General features: G+C 43.9%; 1 long non-coding RNA gene across 13 annotated transcripts in view; it reads left to right on the top strand.

The window, feature by feature from the left end:
• The window catches only part of LOC138288080 (uncharacterized), a 472,675-nt gene that overhangs the window by 367,050 nt on the left and 87,219 nt on the right, over positions 1–18,406 (top strand). For 3 of the 13 annotated variants that reach the window (XR_011202327.1, XR_011202332.1, XR_011202335.1), the window contains one exon: positions 8,068–8,140. The exons of the other annotated variants lie outside the window; for them this stretch is intronic. This is a non-coding gene — a long non-coding RNA (uncharacterized lncRNA). The remainder of the gene's footprint in view (positions 1–8,067; positions 8,141–18,406) is intronic. 13 annotated transcript variants of the gene reach the window in all.

The raw sequence follows: 18,406 nt of genomic DNA, 5'->3' as shown, positions 1-18,406 counted from the left end.
ACCGTTCATAATGCCCCAGTGGGATCTGAACCTGGTACTCACCTACCTTATATGTACTCCCTTTGAGCCACTTCATAATAGTCCTTTGCGACTTCTCACTTTAACCCCTTCGCTGCCAGGCCTTTTCACCCTCCTTTGCTAAGCCTTTTTTTTGGCTATTTGGGGTAGTTTGTGCTTAGGCCCCTGTTAACCTTTTGTCCATATAAGCGGTCCAGGCCAAATTTGCGTCCTTTTTTCACAACATTCTGGGGCTTCTAAAGTACCCAGAGTTTGTGGGTTTCCCCGGTGGAGAACGAGAAATTAGCCAAAATACAGCTACAGTTTGGGTTTTTTGGGAAAAATGGGAAAGAGGTCCCTGCAAATGGCATCAATAAAGAGTTTGCGATGCTAAAATCATCATCTTCCCAGCTTTCAGGAACAGGCAGACTTGAATCAGAAAACCATATTTTTCAACACAGTTTTGGCATTTTACTGAGACATATCCCATTTTTGCTATTTTTTGTGCTTCTAGCTTCCTTCCAGTTAGTGACAGAAATGAATGTGAAACCAATGGTGAATCATGGGCAGCTAAACATTTCTGAAAAGTAGACACAATTCTGAAATCAGCAAAGGGTCTTTTGTGTAGATCCTTCAAGGTCTTCCTATAGTTGAAATAAAAAAAATATTGAAATTGAGTTGGAAAAAAACAACCATTTCTGTCTACTTTTTCTTCTATAATGTTTTCCAGCTATGACAGATTTTTTTAAAGCAATATATTGTTAGGTCTGCTGAACCCTTCTGGTTGTGGGGCTATATAGAGCTTTGTAGGTTCCTCAAGAACACAAGGTACCCAGAGCCTCAAAATTAGCAGCACGTTGTAATGGGTTTTCATTGTATACAGAGTACACAGCAGTCCATTTGGTAAAATATAAAGAGTGAAAAATAGGTATTAAGGAAACCTATATATTTAAAAAATGGGCACAAGATATGGAATTTAAAAGCACTGGTTATTTGCATAACCACTGGGGGTACCCATACTAGCATATGAATTACAGGGCATTTCTCAAAGGATTTCTTTCTTATACACTGTCTTACATTTGGAATGCACAAATGTAGAGAAAGTCAATTGGCAATAACACTTGTTCTTTTATTCTGTGTTCCTCCAAGTCTCCCGATAAGTGACACCTCACTTGTGTGGGTAGGCCTAGTACCCACGTCAGGAAGCACCCGAAAACACAACGTTAATACATCACATTTTTACACGTAAAACTGATGTGTTTTTTTCAAAGTGCCTAGCTTTGGTTTTTGGGCTTTAGCTCAGCCGGCCCTTAAAACCTAGCAAAACTGTACATTTTTTAAAATTGGACATCTAGGGGAATCTGGGATGGGGTGACTTGTGAGGATCTCACCAGGTTATATCACCCAGAATCCTTTGCAAATCTCACAATTTGGCCAAAACCCTCACATTTGGATGATGGAAGCTTCTGGAATCTGAGGGGAGTCACAAACTTCCTTCCTCCAGCATTCCCCCAAGTCTCCCAATTAAAATAGTACCTCACTGTGTGGATAGGCCTAGAGCCCGCAGCAGGAAATCCCACAGAATGCAACGTGGGCACGTCACATTTTTACACTGAAAATGGAAGCGTTTTTTGCAAAGTGCCTAGCTGTGGATTTTGAGCTGTAGCTCAGCCGGCACTTAGGGAAACCTAGCAAATCTGTAAATCCAGACTGGGATGACTTGTGGGGCTCTTGCTAGGTTCTGTCACCTAGAATCCTTTACAAACCTCAATATTTGGCTACAAAAATGGCCTAAAGGTATTGCCCCCAAAGGGGAATGACCCTTCTCCCAGGGGTCGCTCCCCAACAATGCATAAAATCAAAATAAAAAAATCCCTGGTGTCCAGTGGGCATTCCTGCTGCATGAAAGAGGTACGATTGTGCAGCAGGAATGCTCAAAGAGACATCGGAGGAAAGGAAAAACCCTTTCCTTTCCTCCGATGCCTCTCTGTCTAAACAAAAAAAACTTCCCCCAAGAGAGAAACCCACCTTCTCTTCTCTCGCCATGCTAAAAACAAATGGGATCCAGCGTGGTGGCGACCTCTAACGATGTCAGCGCGCGGTGCCCACTGACGTCATTAGATAGTGCAGTGGTTTGGGGGTGGCAGTGAAAGCACTTCCGCTGCCATCCCTGCTTGGGAGGTGTGGGCAGAGGCGGCCCCTGGGGGAGCGCTAGCTCTTCACCCATGGGTCAGTTCCAGGACTTAATAGTTATGTCTTTGGGACAGCAGCGCAGTAGCCGGGGAGGTAACCATTACATCCAGGGCATGGAAGGAGTTAAATACTCTTTTCTTATTGCCATCACCTCTGCATGCAGAGTGAGTGAGCTGCAAGCTCTTTCTTCGAAACCCCCCTTTCTGACAAAGTGGTGCTTCATACCAGGGCTTCTTTCCTTCCTAAAGTGGTAATTCCCTTGCATGTAGGCCAATCTATTACTTTGCCTACTTTTTATGCAATCCCACATCTTTTTCATGAAGAGGCGAGATTCCACTGTCTGGATCCAAAAGGAGCGTTGACGTTCTACCTAAGTTGTACCAAAACTTCCGGGTTGACGATCAACTCTTTGTTGGTTTTGTGGGTGCGAAGAAAGGATGGGCGGTGCAGAAGATGAGCATCTTTTGATGGGTTGTTCTCTGCATCAAAATATGCTATGCTTTGGCTAAGAAGCAACCACCTAAGGGTTTGTGTACTCACTGCACAAGAGCAACTGCTGCAACCACTGCATTAGCACGCGGAGTTCCAGTCCTGGACATCTGCCAGACAGCAACGTGGGCGTCCCTGCACACATTCACGAAGCACTACTGCCTGGACAATCAGGTCTGTAGGGATGGCTATTTTGGCCATTCAGTCCTACAGGACTTCCTAGTATGATCTTGGTTCGCAGACCCACCTCCGGGGATGGTATTGCTTGGGTATCTATTCTAAGGTAAGGAATCTGCAACTAGAAGTCTCTATCAGATGCACAAGTTACTGACCTTTGGTAACAATTTATCTGGTACAGACATATTCTAGTTGCAGATTCCTTATCAAACGTCCCATCATCCCCACTCTGCGAACTGATTTGTAGGGACCAGTACTTCCCTTTCAGGGCCCTAGTTCTGGTGCACCACTGTCAGTGTTCTTCATGGCTCTGTTCTTCTGGCGTGTAAAGTTGTGAAGAGAAACTGACATCAGTGCTCCGGGATTATGCCTATATACACCTGCGACGTCATCACAGTGACCATGACGCCAATAACGGACGCAGAGTTGATCAACGTCACCTGACGACATGCAAGGGTACTACTGCTCAAAGAAAAATCTCATGATCCAGTCTGACGCCTAGGGGAAAGTCTAAGGTAAGGAATCTGCAACTAGAATATGTCTCTACCGGATAATTTGTTAGGTACGCAACTTCTTCTTTAATACTCTTAAAGTGTGTTGAAAAACTAGGTAATACACAGTGTTTGTTTTTTTTTCTCTGTCAGCAGCACAGAAGGGAGGAGGGGGGTCAAGAGGAATGTTTTGGAGTCCCAACACTCTCCCCTTCCATTGTTAACCTTAAAAATCAGAATGCAATTTTTTGTTTGAGATCAGTATAGGATGCCCAGGGCTACACTAATCAACATGATTTTTCGGTCTAGGTTGACGGTGCAGATGTCACTTACCTCATGTGATCAACATAAAAGCTTTCTGTGTACGACTGAGAGAGGAGGTTAAGCTGCAACCCCTCATTTTGGTCCCCCCCGAGTACAGGATTTGATTGGGCCAAATGTGTGTGAGCTGATTTTGGGTATGGTGGCTAGCCACTGATAGTGATCATGGCTACAATCCTAATATGTTTATAACAAAATGCTATGATAAAGGCACTAAGCCTTATATATTTAATGTGAAAATCATATGTTAAAATCAACAGGTATGGCTTGTTTATAACTCTGTATTAAAACCTGCTGATAGGTATTTTGTTATGTGGAATCTCACAGATTACCTTAGTAGGCACGGATTTTGGTGATGGTTACCCTGTGTGGCAAACCATGTAATGTATATAGACGATTTGCTCTGGGAGAATCCTTGTTAAGCCTTCTTAGGAGCGATAGTATTTTGCTTTGCCAACTGTAAGTTTGTATACCTTTCTAATTGTACGACTGTGTGCCTGATGGTTGTGTTATGGCAAGATTAATGCTCAATGCTGTACGCCTGAGTTGGTTATGGTGACAAGCCAATGATAAAAGCTTTAGGCTTTGTTGGCAGGGTAATGTTACGTCAAATGTCACAGGTCTGGTCTGCTTATTATAGGCAGTAGATCAGGCTTGTTTATTGTGAATAGCATATGCTAAAGCCAGTAGGCCTGTAACTGTGAATTGTCATCACATTTTATTACGGGATGTGAAAAGGTATTAGGGTACATGTAACCTCACAGATAATCTTAGTAGGCAATGGTTTTGGTGTTAGTGAGCCAGACAAATAAACCATGGTGATAGATGATCTGCCCTATGGTAATCCTTATTGGGCTCTATTACTTTATTTTGTACATATTTGTACTTTTATTATTGTATACCTGATAGGTGCCTTGTGGCAAGATTTATGACCAACACAGTAGGTCTGAATTGGTAATGGTGACAAGCCATTGATAAAGGGTATAGGCCTAATTGTTTACAATGAATAATTATGATAAAAGCAGTAGACCTGACCTATTGATTATGAAAATCGGATGGTAAAGTCAATATGCACTTAAGGGTAGATCGAATACCTCTGCTTTAAAGCCTAACAATGGGTATTTTGTTATATGGAATCTCGCAGTTTACCACAATAGGCAAGGATTTTGGTGCTGGCTAACCCCGCTGACAAGCCATAAGTACAGGTGGTTTCTAACAGGAGCCTGCTAAAGAATGCATAGTGTGTCATTGTTTTCCATTAAAAAATGGCCAACATGTTGGTTCTAAATGTGGCAGCCATGCTGGAACTTTAAAACAATGATCGGCTATTTACAACACCTATGCAAGAAGGTCATCCACTACCGAGAGCTGTGAGCTGATGTAGGTGTAGCAGTCTACCGTGGACCGTCTTCAACTATATTGGACCACTCAAGCTTTGTGCTTTCCCCGATGGGGCCCAACCACTAATATGAGAAGGGTTCCTGCTACATATGATTTCCCCAAATATGGGTGACACTTTTTTAAGGATTAGGTAGGTGTATTGGTCCTGAAGAATCGCGCCAGACCATTTAGACTGCTAAGCGAGAAACATGTTGACCACGATTTAAGAGTAGTGCAGGGGATCCTGTACTTACTGTCACTATATTCCAAGACCGGGGACTTAGTGATAACCTGAGATGTTTTGGGGGAGTTTAGACCTTATTTTATTTTCTCCCCACACCCTTGTTTTTAATCATGACAGAGGTTGGATATCGTAACTAAATTATGTTTTACCTCTAGCTATTTTTAACAGTATAATTTTTTTTCCTCTCATACCAGTCCTGTACTAGTATATTTTGACCGGCTGGTTACCACCTTTTTAAAGATCTCCGGCAAAGAGCCCCCTTGTGGGGCCCGTCAAGCATTGCACTGCCGGCCTGACGAGGAGCACAGCCCTATGATAAAGCATGGCACGGGATGGTGAGTGAGGGTTCTTGCTTCTAAAAATTTGAATTTTCAGGAACCTGTGAATTAGTAGCACACACTCTGGTAATGGATCTGTATATCTTATGTCAGTTTCATTATTGAAATGGTATGACCAGGATTTAGACAACAGCATGTTTTCTGTTTTTTCTACTTGTAGTCTTTTAAGTTATCTGGCGTAAGTTGTAGTTTGTTCGTTTTTTTGTTATCTGAGGGTGAATGCAGGAATGAGTCAGTCGACGAAGAAATGGATGCATGAGTGCAAAGATGAGTCACAAAGTGCATGTATGATGACTTAACGAGTACCTAAACCCATCAATGACCGATACTTGTTTCAACATTATACTTGTTTTAACATTATCCACATTTCACAAATGCACTCATGCTCCCCCCCTCGCAGACTAAAACTTCCACTGGAAGGGACTGGGAAAATATTTTTAAGAAACACGTGGGCACTAATTGCAGGCCCTTGCATTTCAAAGAAGCACACACGTGAAATGGTGGTGTCGTTTCTTTTGCTCTTTACCTTTTACTCCGGTTTTGCATTCCGTGCTGACATTGTTATGAGGGTGACTGATGACCGTCCAGAAAGGCGGCCCTTTCTTGAATGTTTGAGGAAGTATGCTATGCCAGGGGCTCGGTGAGCACCTGTTAGTCACTAGTGACTCACAGGAACTTGGAGAGATATAAACAAGTGGGAGCTCGACCTCTGGCACATGCTAACTGCATTCCAGCGGTTTCAAGATCTTCAAAGCCTTGCAAGATAATGTACCCATACGCTGAGCTGTATATCTAACTGAAACAAAAAGCCCTTTCAGACCTTCAGTGGCAGAAGAATATTTCTCAGGCATTTCCTGGAGGCGAGTATTCTTTTGTTGTTGGCGTGATTCAGCTTCACGAAAAATATGACTAACTGTAATTCATCACTTTTGATTACAAATACTATATTCGTGACTTCCAAATCTCTGGATTAGTGCCCCCTGCTCTGTGTAATTAGTCAATAGCTCTAAAAACATTAACCACACATATAGACTACAACTATGGGCTTCACAGAGAAAAATGCTGCCCTCAAGCAGGTGTGGTGTCAAATTCTCAGTGTCTCCAATTTCCATTCTTGATAAAAGTGTATGGCTTTCGACGGTTTGGGAGTCTTGGGGTGCCCGACTTGCAATGCCTAAGATAAGTTCTGTGTTACAAACAAGTCATTTGTATTTGTTGTGGGGATCTTAACCTCTGACGATTTATGCATGTGTTGTTTCTAGTGTTAATGCACCATTGCTTAGTTACCACATGGTTGTTCTCATATCAGTGATGGGAGGGATATGGCTCTAAGATGAAAAGAGACACTACTGCTTTTGACTGAGTCCTTAATGTTGATTTTCCACACAATTGTAATTGGAGGAAAGTTTGTCATGGCAACCGTTTTTAGAAGAACTTGATACCACTGTGGTGATGCTGCAAAGTGCTTTAAATATCAGGCGGCACTGTTATCCATTTCAATGCTACTCAATTTTTTAACCTCAAAGAATGAAAGGATAATTTGTCCCTATTCGGAATTCAGTATAAATGTGGGTTTGCAGGTCTTTATACTCCCACTAACTCCCTATGCACCGTCCACTCCCTCACTCCTCCACACTCGAAATAGCAACTGGTGCTTAACTCCCTAAATCATCATGTCATCTAGATAGTAATTCAAATTACCAGCCTCTCTTTGGACCATTAGGTGCATGGGTGTGTTTACCAAAGGACCATGACTCCTTATTGCGCTCTACTGAGGTATACAGCTTTACATTGTATGATTATAGGCACCATTCCTCATTCTGAGACGGATGACATTTTATATGTTTTTGGGTGTGGTTGTATGTGGAGGAATATACTATATTGGAGTGGTAAACACTTAAACAATTAGAAGGCTCAGGACCATATGGCATGCATGAGATGTGTCAAGTTTATACTACCTTTCAACCTTTGAGTCTTCAAGGTGCCTGTGATTCAGTGGTTTTGGAGGGTGAGTTCATTGAAATCGGTTTTATTTATTTGTGTTTTTTGGAGGGTGCGGAAAATGTGCAGGGTAGGTGAACCCATCGACATCTATGGGAGGCATACCTCCTGTTCAGAGGGTCAAAAGAGGGTGAAACCCTCCAACTGAGGGTGACTTAAGGGTTATTTTTAGGGAATTGTATGATTGGGGCTTGACTTTGTGCCTTCGAGATAGCAAATGCTTATCCAACTATATGGCTTGATGCCATGTTCTGTGCTTCATAGTGTCAGGAGTTGTCAAAAGTGTATTGGTGGTGTGTGGTGGTGGGCGAGTATGGATTGATCTGAATATGATGTTGATGTGGTAACTAGTTAGCAAACTGCATGGCGGGGAGTCGTGTTGTGCATGTGTTGTTTCTAGGAGTTGTATCTAAAGTGTACTCTTGTTGTGATGCAGGTGCAAGGCCCAGGAAGATCTGCTGGATGAATGGCCACCTCGAGGAGAGAACTATGCCATTGCCCTGCCGTGGGTATGTCTGCATGCCAGATCTCTAATAGCTTCAGAGGATTGTGGGGGTATGAAGGGGTGAGGAGTAGGAGAGCAAAATGAGGGCTGCAAGTGGAGAGGTGAGACTATAGGGTTGAAAGGGAAAGCAACATAGAGTAGCTGGGCAAGCTGTGCTTCATTACGAGGTTAACTCGTGGGAATGAGTGAGAATGAGTGAGGAAAGTAATATAGTACACAACTGAATGATTTTGACTTACCGAGTGATGAGAGATAGAACCACTCCCACCACATTCCCAGTTGCTCATCTTTCTCTCTTACACATACACTCACTTCCACACACACATGCAACAGGGAATTTGTAATTGAAAAGGAAAGCATCATCTTTTGACCGAGTCTTGTCTTTAAATAGGAAATAAAGTTGCATGCACTACATTGAGCTTGGTTTCTCTAGAATGTTGATTTGCCTACATTTTATTTTCTCAAAAGTGCCCAAGTGATGTGCTGGTCCAGGGCCTATTGATGCTGGTAAATGTTTGTGAAATTTTACGTTGTGCTGCTGGTCTGTATTTAGCAAGACTCTGGCTCGTCAAAGTAAAGAGATTCTAGTACCACTATAATAGGTCGTAAAATGTATTAAAAGGTGAGGTAGGGCTAGACTAGTAGTGTTTTCTGCAGTGCTTTTCATAACCCCTAATCTTAATCAATGCTTCAAAATGATATTCATAGAGACTGCAAATCAAGCCTGGTTAGTGCCTCTTTATTGGTATATGCTGCTTCACTGGGGAACGCCATGCCTGTGTGTAATTTTCCCCAACTCACATTCTGGAGAAATTTAAAAATGTCTTTAGCCTGCCTTTAAGAGATCCCTTCTTATACACAAGGTAGTTATGCATGCAATCTATTTTATGAGAACTGAACACGTTCCCTGTGGTGTCAGTACACGCAGCGCTCAGCTGCAAGGCCGCTTACACACTTGTTACCTCCTTCTCCCTACTGCACAGGTTTCCCTAGACTCAGCATCAGACAAATTCACCTTCCTGGATCATCCATCTTTCCGTCTGTGGAGTCGGAATTATTGTATCAACAGATCCTGAGATTTATTCCGTGCAGGCACCTCAAGATCATGGTCGGTTCCAGTCTCTTGCAAGAATTATAAAGCTCACCTTTTCCGCAAGAGATGTTCTTGCACTCAGCAGCAGTTTTAAGACTAACTCCATGCACAATATAAACCTCCCTTCAGTAGTTTAACCAAAACCCTCCCATAGTCTGACATTTACACAGGACCAAAAACACTGAATCAAGCAGAGGAACATTGATCTCATACTCTTCTTCATAATTCAAACATCCAATACTCTAGAATCAAGATAGTGGTAATACATATAAGCACCTCCCAAGCAAGACATTCAGCTCTTCTCATATACGTAACTCTCATTTTATACTTTATTTAAGCCTGCATGCATGCTCTGACTTGAAGCTGATCGGATAACTGCCCTTTGAGGCCACACAACTCATACTTGCTTTCTATGCAAATGATAAATAACAAGGAAGCAGGAAGAACATTTTCTTGGTAGAATGGAGTTATTTGGTTGTTAGCTGCTTGAATCTTCATTCTCCTCCATTTTAAATTGTAATCCATTACTAATATTTAGGCTCCTTTGTGGGGATATGAAAGAGGGATCAGGATTCCCGTTTTTAGGTTGAGCCTAGGCAGCACACATGTGCTGTCATTCAACGTGCTGTAATCTATTCTGTGGGCTTTCACCAAGCCCATCACTTTTATCCATTCCTTGGTCTGCCTTTCAAATTTCCTTTGGTTTGTTAGGTAAATGCTTTAGGTTTGTCCCGCCTTGAGGCTTTTTTGTTTCCACCTTGGAGACTGACCCCGTTACATGAAATATTGCACGATCGGCCATATACCTTAGTGTCGGTGCACTACCTTTTTTCTTTTGCCTCTCTGCTTTGCCCTTGTGGCAGTAGGTTGTTTCTTCCTCTGGCATCTTGCTGTTTCTTTGAGTGTCTGCACCCGACAAAGGCTGCAAGCAGGAGGGGGATTCTTTTTTATTTCTTTATATAGAGAGAACTTGACCGGAAGATTGTAGCTCTTTACATGAGCACCAGTTAAATTTGAAGCTCCATTCTTAAATTCTTCCCAAGTTTAGCAGTTAAAAAATATTAAAACTGGTGCCTTTTTAAATAGAAAAAACACAGGGAAAATCCTCAACGAGGCTCTCCCTGCACAGTACAAGAGCAGATAATACAATATTCACTGCCCTAGGGAAAATCGGTCCATATTGCTTTGTGCGGCATTCCTTTTACAACACGTTTGCCCATAACAGCCTGTGGTGGTTTTAGGACAATGGGACCACCACCAAAACGTTCAGCACAACGTGGTCTTTCTGTCTGGCTCATCTTCAGGGTCCCCACACTAGGGTGGTGGGACTCCAAAACAATAATCTCTCCCACCATTCAACATCTTTCTAAGCTTTCTCATGGCTGGAGCTTTTGTTTTACAGCTGGTAGTAGCTTGTGTTTTAAGGATTGTTTGTAATAATATTCTAGCATGCCTGCTAGGCCTTAAAATGTGTATTGTAGTATGCCCTCTAGGGGCTGAATATATGGTTACACTTCAAGAGCTCTCTGCTCTTTTCTATTCATGCAGCTATGCCCTCTGGGGGCTGACTATATGGTTACTTGACCATGTTTCTTCCAAATGCTATTTTTATTGTGATGCCCTCTAGTTTGCCCTCTCTGCTTCGCACTTGTGGCGATTTGTTGTTTCTTCACATGGCGTGTCACCTCTGGCATCTCGCTGTTTCTTTGCGTTGTCTGCATCTGACAAAGGCTGCAAGCTGGAGGGGGATTCTTTTTTATTTATTTACATAGCACAAACTCGACCAGAAGAATGGAGCACTTTACATGAACACAGATTAAATTTGCAGCCCCATTCCTAAATTCTTCCCAAGTTTATCAGGTGAAAAATATACAAACTGTTACCTTTTAAATACTAAACACACAAGGGAAACCCTCAGTGTCTCTCCCTACACAGCAGGAGAGCCGATACTACAATATTCACTGTACTCTGAAAACGAGTCCCATAATGCTTTGCTGGACATTCCTTTTACAACACATTTTTGCCCATACCTCAGCCTCTGGTGGTCCTAGGACAATGGGACCACCACCAAAATGTTCAGCACAACATGCTCTTTCTGTCCAGTCCCCACACTAGATTGGTGGGGGGGGGCAAAAACATAACCTCTGCTACCATTCAATGTCTTTTTTAAGCTCTGGCATGGCTGGAGCTTTTGCTTTACAGTTGAGAGTAGTTGGTGTTCTAAGGGATTGTTTGTAATAATATTCTTGCAAGCATGCTGGGCCTGAAAATGTGTAATGCACTATGCCTTCTAGAGACTGAATATATATTTACACAGCAATGCTCCCTGCGCTTCTCATTTCATGTGGTTATGCCCTCTAGGGGCTGACTATATGGATACAAGACAATGGGCCAGATGTACCAAAAAAGCAATTTGCGACTTGCAAATTGCGAGTCCCTGCGACTCGCAATTTGCAAGTCGCAAATTTCTATGCAGTACGGTGTCTCAGACACCGACTGCAACTCGCAATGGGGTCGCAAAGACCCACCTCATGAATATTCATGAGGTGGGTCGCAAATTGCGGCCCCATTGCGAGTATAGGCACTCGCTAACATGGAGGCCTGCTGTCGTCAGCAGACCTCCATGTTAGCGACCTGCTTGTCAATAAAGCAGTTTTTTTTTTTTTTAAATGTAGCCCGTTTTCCCTAAGGGAAAACGAGCTGCATTTAAAAAAAATCCAAAACCTTTAGTTTCGGGTTTTTTCAGGGCAGGGAGTGGTCCATTGGACCACTCCCTGCCCTGAAAAAATATTTTGGGGTCCAGTCCCAAACTGGAAGGGGTCCCATGGGGACCCCTTCCAATTTGCGATTGGGTTACCATCCACTTGAAGTGGATGGTAACTGCGATGCCATTTGCGACCGCATATGCGGTCGCAAATGGTATTGCATCCCAATGCGACTCGCAAATAGGAAGGGAACACCCCTTCCTATTTGCGAGTCTGAAATGCATTTTGCGAGTCGGTAACGACTCGCAAAATGCATTTCTGCATTGGGATACGCGTTTTGCGACTCGCAAATGGCAGATTTTGCCGTTTGCGAGTCGCAAAATGTTTCGTACATCTGGCCCCATGTTTCTTCCAAATGATATTTTGTTGTGGTGCCCTCTGGAGGATTTTCTGACCATTACAGTCTAATGCCAAGTGTATGAAGAAATGCACAAACACAGTTAATTTCTGATAAAGGTTTAATGTGCTGCATGGCTAAATACTTATAAGGTCCAAAAGGCGAGACATATTGCCTATGCCAGTGCTTGAGTGTTATGTAAATATCTGATGTGGAAATTGTAACTGTAATAATTTTTTCATTTGCAGACTTATAGTTTTTTAAAAAAAATATTTTTTTAATTAACCTTTCGTTGTAAGTAGTTGCCTTCTTTTCCCACAAAATTATTTTTGCTGCCGAAGATCTGTCTCAGGTGTAATCTGCCTTTCATGCAAACATTCCTCATTTCACATTAAGTGGTGCTGTGTAGTTGAAGATGGACATAAATGAGACCGTTTGGAGTTCCTCTTGCCCAATAACGTCATGCAAACATTGCACTAAAAGTGTTTTGTAGTATTGCTTCCTCACTGAGTCAGCGGTGTATATAACTTCTTTATGACTAATTTAGGAAACATTTCCTAGAATATATGGAAATTTTGAACAGCCTCTTTCTGACATTTCAACAAGCAGAATGAAGCAATGCCAGAACTATCATAACCAAGTCCTTCTCCATTATTTCCCTATGTGGCACTGGGTGGACTTCCAAGCAAGCACCTCCTTATATACGCTGCATGCTACATCTTTGAAATGGGCACAGTTTGGGGGCTCCAAGAGTGCCCAGAAGATGGTATTTATTTCTTCCTTATTATTTTGTGTTTTGACAGTGGTCTCCTACTCGCCTTCTGGCCCACATATGTCCAAGTTACATAAACCAGTCAGCTGTTGAGACTACTCTCAAATGAAATGGGGGCTCAGTTTCTGGATGTAAAAGTACAACACCATTAATGCAGTCGTGATCTCCTTTGGGTAATATAAGACGTGCCATTTTTTGCCTGAACACCTTTCTCTGCTTCAAAGAGCAATCAATAAGTCTAGAGAAATCTTGGAAATTATGGATCATCTGAGAACTGTATGCTTGAGTGCCCAGCTTACCTTGCTGCACTTTTAGAGATAAGCATGGCAGTAGTCCAGAACCAGGTGTAGTCGACCTCTTCAATCAAGTGCATTGTACGTATTTACTTAAATCATTAAGTGCTAGGCAACAAAATGTGCTGCTGCATATGTAGCAGAAGTGCTCTTTTAAAATACAACAGATGTTGGAATCTTTCTTGGGGACGGGGGGGGTATGACTAAGGAAACTGAACAAAAACACATTGTAAGAAAGCAAAATAGAGCTAGGCGGTAACTGTAGAATGAGAAAGGCATGAAGCAAAACACCTAGAAAATCTAGTTATTGAGAGTTCATTAAGTTACATAGATACTAATTTGAAAAAGAACATTTTGGAAAAACCTGAATAAAAGAATCTGACCAGTGCAAGAAATTTCTATGGAATGGGTAGGTTCCGAGTCAAAAAGCCAACATTAATAATTTCAGAAGCTTAACTCCATGGCATAAGTGAATTAGTGAGTGACTACAACACAAATTAATGGATTCAGATTAATGCATAATTGATAAAAGCAAGTAAAAGCTGACAGCCACTCTGTCTGCCCATTCCCTTTCTAAAAACACCTACTTCGTGCTTGAGTTTCCTTCTTCTTTCTTACACTTGCTACATACTTTTAATTAATGGATGTGTTTCATTGGTTGCAGTTTAATCAAATTTATTTAATGGCAATGTGTGGTGGGCAGACAGCATATAGCACCTTTAGGGACAGGCAGACACCCAAAAGGGTAACCTCAAACAGTGGTGGGGGTGTAAAAATGGCTTCTCTTCCTAACTTAATAAATGTTTAAATATGTGGAAGGACCGATGATAGATGCTGTGAGAAAGTAGCCTCTTTCTAGCCTTGTTACCCCCACTTTTGGCCTGTTTATGAGTGTATGTCAGGGTGTTTTCACTGTCTCACTGGGATCCTGCTAGCCAGGGCCCATTGCTCATAGTGAAAACCCTATGTTTTCAGTATGTTTGTTATGTGTCACTGGGACCCTGCTAGTCAGGACCCCAGTGCTCATAAGTTTGTAACCTATATGTATGTGTTCCCTGTGTGGTGCCTAACTGTCTCACTGAGGCTCTGCTAACCAGAACGTCAGTGGTTATGCTCTCTCATTTCTTTCCAAATTGTCACTAACAGGCTAGTGACCAATTTCACCAATTTACATTGGCATACTGGAACACCCTTATAATTCCCTAGTATATGGTACTGAGTTACCCAGGGTATTGGGGTTCCAGGAGATCCCTATGGGCTGCAGCATTTCTTGTGCCACCCATAGGGAGCTCTGACAATTCTTACACAGGCCTGCCATTGCAGCCTGAGTGAAATTACGTCTACGTTATTTCACAGCCATTTACCACTGCACTTAAGTAACTTATAAGTCACCTACATGTCTAACCTTTACCTGGTAAAGGTTGGGTGCTAAGTTACTTAGTGTGTGGGCACCCTGGCACTAGCCAAGGTGCTCCCACATTGTTCAGGGCGAATTCCCCGGACGTTGTGAGTGCGGGGACACCATTACACGTGTGCACTATACATATGTCACTACATATGTATAGCGTCACAATGGTAACTCCGAACATGGCCATGTAACATGTCTAAGATCATGGAATTGTCACCCCAATGCCATTCTGGCATTGGGGAGACCATTCCATGATCCCCGAGTCTCTAGCACAGACCCGGGCACTGCCAAACTGCCTTTCCCGGGGTTTCACTGCAGCTGCTGCTGCTGCTGCCAACCCCTCAGACAGGTTTCTGCCCTCCTGGGGTCCAGCCAGGCTTGGCCCAGGAAGGCAGAACAAAGGACTTCCTCAGAGAGAGGGTGTTACACCCTCTCCCTTTGGAAAAAAGGTGTTAGGGCTGGGGAGGAGTAGCCTCCCCCAGCCTCTGGAAATGCTTTCATGGGCACAGATGGTGCCCATTTCTGCATAAGCCAGTCTACACCGGTTCAGGGATCCCCCAGCCCTGCTCTGGCGCGAAACTGGACAAAGGAAAGGGGAGTGACCACTCCCCTGACCTGCACCTCCCCTGGGAGGTGCCCAGAGCTCCTCCAGTGTGCTCCAGACCTCTGCCATCTTGGAAACAGAGGTGCTGCTGGCACATTGGACTGCTCTGAGTGGCCAGTGCCAGCAGGTGACGTCAGAGACTCCTTCTGCTAGGCTCCTTCAGGTGTTGCTAGCCTATCCTCTCTCCTAAGTAGCCAAACCTCCTTTTCTGGCTATTTAGGGTCTCTGCTTTGGGGAATTCTTTAGATAACGAATGCAAGAGCTCATCAGAGTTCCTCTGCATCTCTCTCTTCACCTTCTGCCAAGGAATCGACTGCTGACCGCGCTGGAAGCCTGCAAAACTGCAACAAAGTAGTAAAGACGACTACTGCGACCTTGTAACGCTGATCCTGCCGCCTTCTCGACTGTTTTCCTGGTGGTGCATGCTGTGGGGGTAGTCTGCCTCCTCTCTGCACTAGAAGCTCTGAAGAAATCTCCCGTGGGTCGACGGAATCTTCCCCCTGCAACCGCAGGCACCAAAGAACTGCATCACCGGTCTTCTGGGTCTCCTCTCAGCACGACGAGCGAGGTCCCTTGAACTCAGCAACTCTGTCCAAGTGACTCCCACAGTCCAGTGACTCTTCAGTCCAAGTTTGGTGGAGGTAAGTCCTTGCCTCCCCACGCTAGACTGCATTGCTGGGAACCGCGTGTTTTGCAGCTACTCCGGCTCCTGTGCACTCTTCCAGGATTTCCTTTGTGCACAGCCAAGCCTGGGTCCCCGGCACTCTAACCTGCAGTGCACGACCTCCTGAGTTGTCCTCCGGCGTCGTGGGACCCTCCTTTGTGACTTCGGGTGAGCTCCGGTTCACTCCACTTCGTAGTGCCTGTTCCGGCACTTCTGCGGGTGCTGCTTGCTTCTGAGTGGCTCCTTGTCTTGCTGGACGCCCCCTCTATCTCCTCACGCAATTGGCGACATCCTGGTCCCTCCTGGGCCACAACAGCACCCAAAAACCCTAACCGCGACCCTTGCAGCTAGCAAGGCTTGTTTGCGGTCTTTCTGCACGGAAACACCTCTGCACGACTCTTCACGACGTGGGACATCCATCCTCCGAAGGGGAAGTTTTTAGCCCTTGTCGTTCTTGCAGAATCCACAGCTTCTACCATCCGGTGGCAGCTTCTTTGCACCCACAGCTGGCATTTCCTGGGCATCTGCCCACTCCCGACTTGATCGTGACTCCTGGACTTGGTCCCCTTGTTCCACAGGTACTCTCGTCAGGAAATCCATCGTTGTTGCATTGCTGGTGTTGGTCTTCCTTGCAGAATTCCCCTATCACTACTTCTGTGCTCTTTGGGGGAACTTAGGTGCAATTTGCACCCACTTTTCAGGGTCTTGGGGTGGGCTATTTTTCTAACCCTCACTGTTTTCTTACAGTCCCAGCGACCCTCTACAAGGTCACATAGGTTTGGGGTCCATTCGTGGTTCGCATTCCACTTCTAGAGTATATGGTTTGTGTTGCCCCTATCCCTATGTGCCCCCATTGCATTCTATTGTGACTATACATTGTTTGCACTGTTTTCTATTGCTATTACTGCATATTTTGGTATTGTGTACATATATCTTGTGTATATTTGCTATCCTCATACTGAGGGTACTCACTGAGATACTTTGGCATATTGTCATAAGAAATAAAGTACCTTTATTTTTAGTATATCTGTGTATTATGTTTTCTTATGATATTGTGCTTATGACACTAGTGGTACTGTAGGAGCTTCACTCGTCTCCTAGTTCAGCCTAAGCTGCTCTGCTAAGCTACCTTTTCTATCAGCCTAAGCTGCTAGACACCCCTCTACACTAATAAGAGATACCTGGACCTGGTGCAAGGTGTAAGATCCTCTTGGTACCCACTACAAGCCAGGCCAGCCTCCTACAGATGCGTGATCTCTCCTCCATCTTTTTATACATATCAGCATCAGAACCTGACCTTGTTCTTTCAGCAAGATGGAATATCATTTTCATGGCCATGAAAGTCTAAGACAGTTGTCGTGGTTTGCCCAATAAGAGGCTTAATTCTGGTCCTGTTTGTCCCACTAATAAACCTTTATTTCACGGGTTACGGGGAGCAAATTAATTTATTCAACCAATCTCTTAATCTGTGTCCTAGTCCTTTGAGGGTGGGGACTTGTCTTCGAACTGGTCTGACCTTCACCAATTTCCCCTCGGTATAAGGAACAAAAAAAAGGCCAGATAAGTAGTGATTCTAACTCTTGAACTAACCAGTCCCATACACCACGTGCAGTGACGTGCGACTTTCTCAGTACATGATTCCTTGTGCCAAAATCGTGGAAATGAACATAATTGAAATGATAAAAATAAGAAGCCAATTCCTGCACATAAAGTCAGTCTGGGAATGTTTATTCGACTTGCGTGAGTGTTACACCATCTCATCACACGTGTGCGGTACACAACTGGGTTTGTTTCAAGTGCCACATGCAAACAAAAAAACACACCCTTCCCTCCACTTCAGCATCCTCCCCTTCCCCTTTTACAAAGTGTTCGCTCTCGTTTTTGTCTTTACTCTACACTCCTGGGAGAGCCGCGCTTCTCTGGAAGCGTGGCTGTCAGTCTTGTCTGACTGGGAGCGTTTTCTTCCTCAGGTGCCAGCCTTCCCACTCCAGCAGGGCTCTTTGGTGCAGTTGTGTTTGCTGCGGCTGTGGGGTCTGTTTCAGTCCTGAGTCTCCACAGGTGATGTCTCCCGTCCTTGAACACGGTCGTTGCTTCTAACCTTGGTTGTGTCCAGGGGTCTCCTTACTCCAGATAGCTGGCTTCCTTCCATCATATCCTCTGTGATTTTTCATCCCTGTTGCTCTCAACGTCTGCGGATAGCCATGCATCCTGCCTAAAGGATAGCCGGTTTTAAAGGGACCAAGTCTGTAGTCTGTTATTGTTATTCTTGGGCAAAATAGGATGGTTTTGCAAGTTCAACAGCTAGGGGGGGAAAGGTAGGACTCCAGGAAGAAC

The sequence above is a fragment of the Pleurodeles waltl genome, chromosome 4_1, assembly GCF_031143425.1.
Source record: "Pleurodeles waltl isolate 20211129_DDA chromosome 4_1, aPleWal1.hap1.20221129, whole genome shotgun sequence".
NCBI classification, from domain to species: Eukaryota; Metazoa; Chordata; class Amphibia; order Caudata; family Salamandridae; genus Pleurodeles; species Pleurodeles waltl.
The sequence above is the reverse complement of the archived record's forward strand: the minus strand, read 5'-3'. Positions and strand labels throughout refer to the sequence as shown.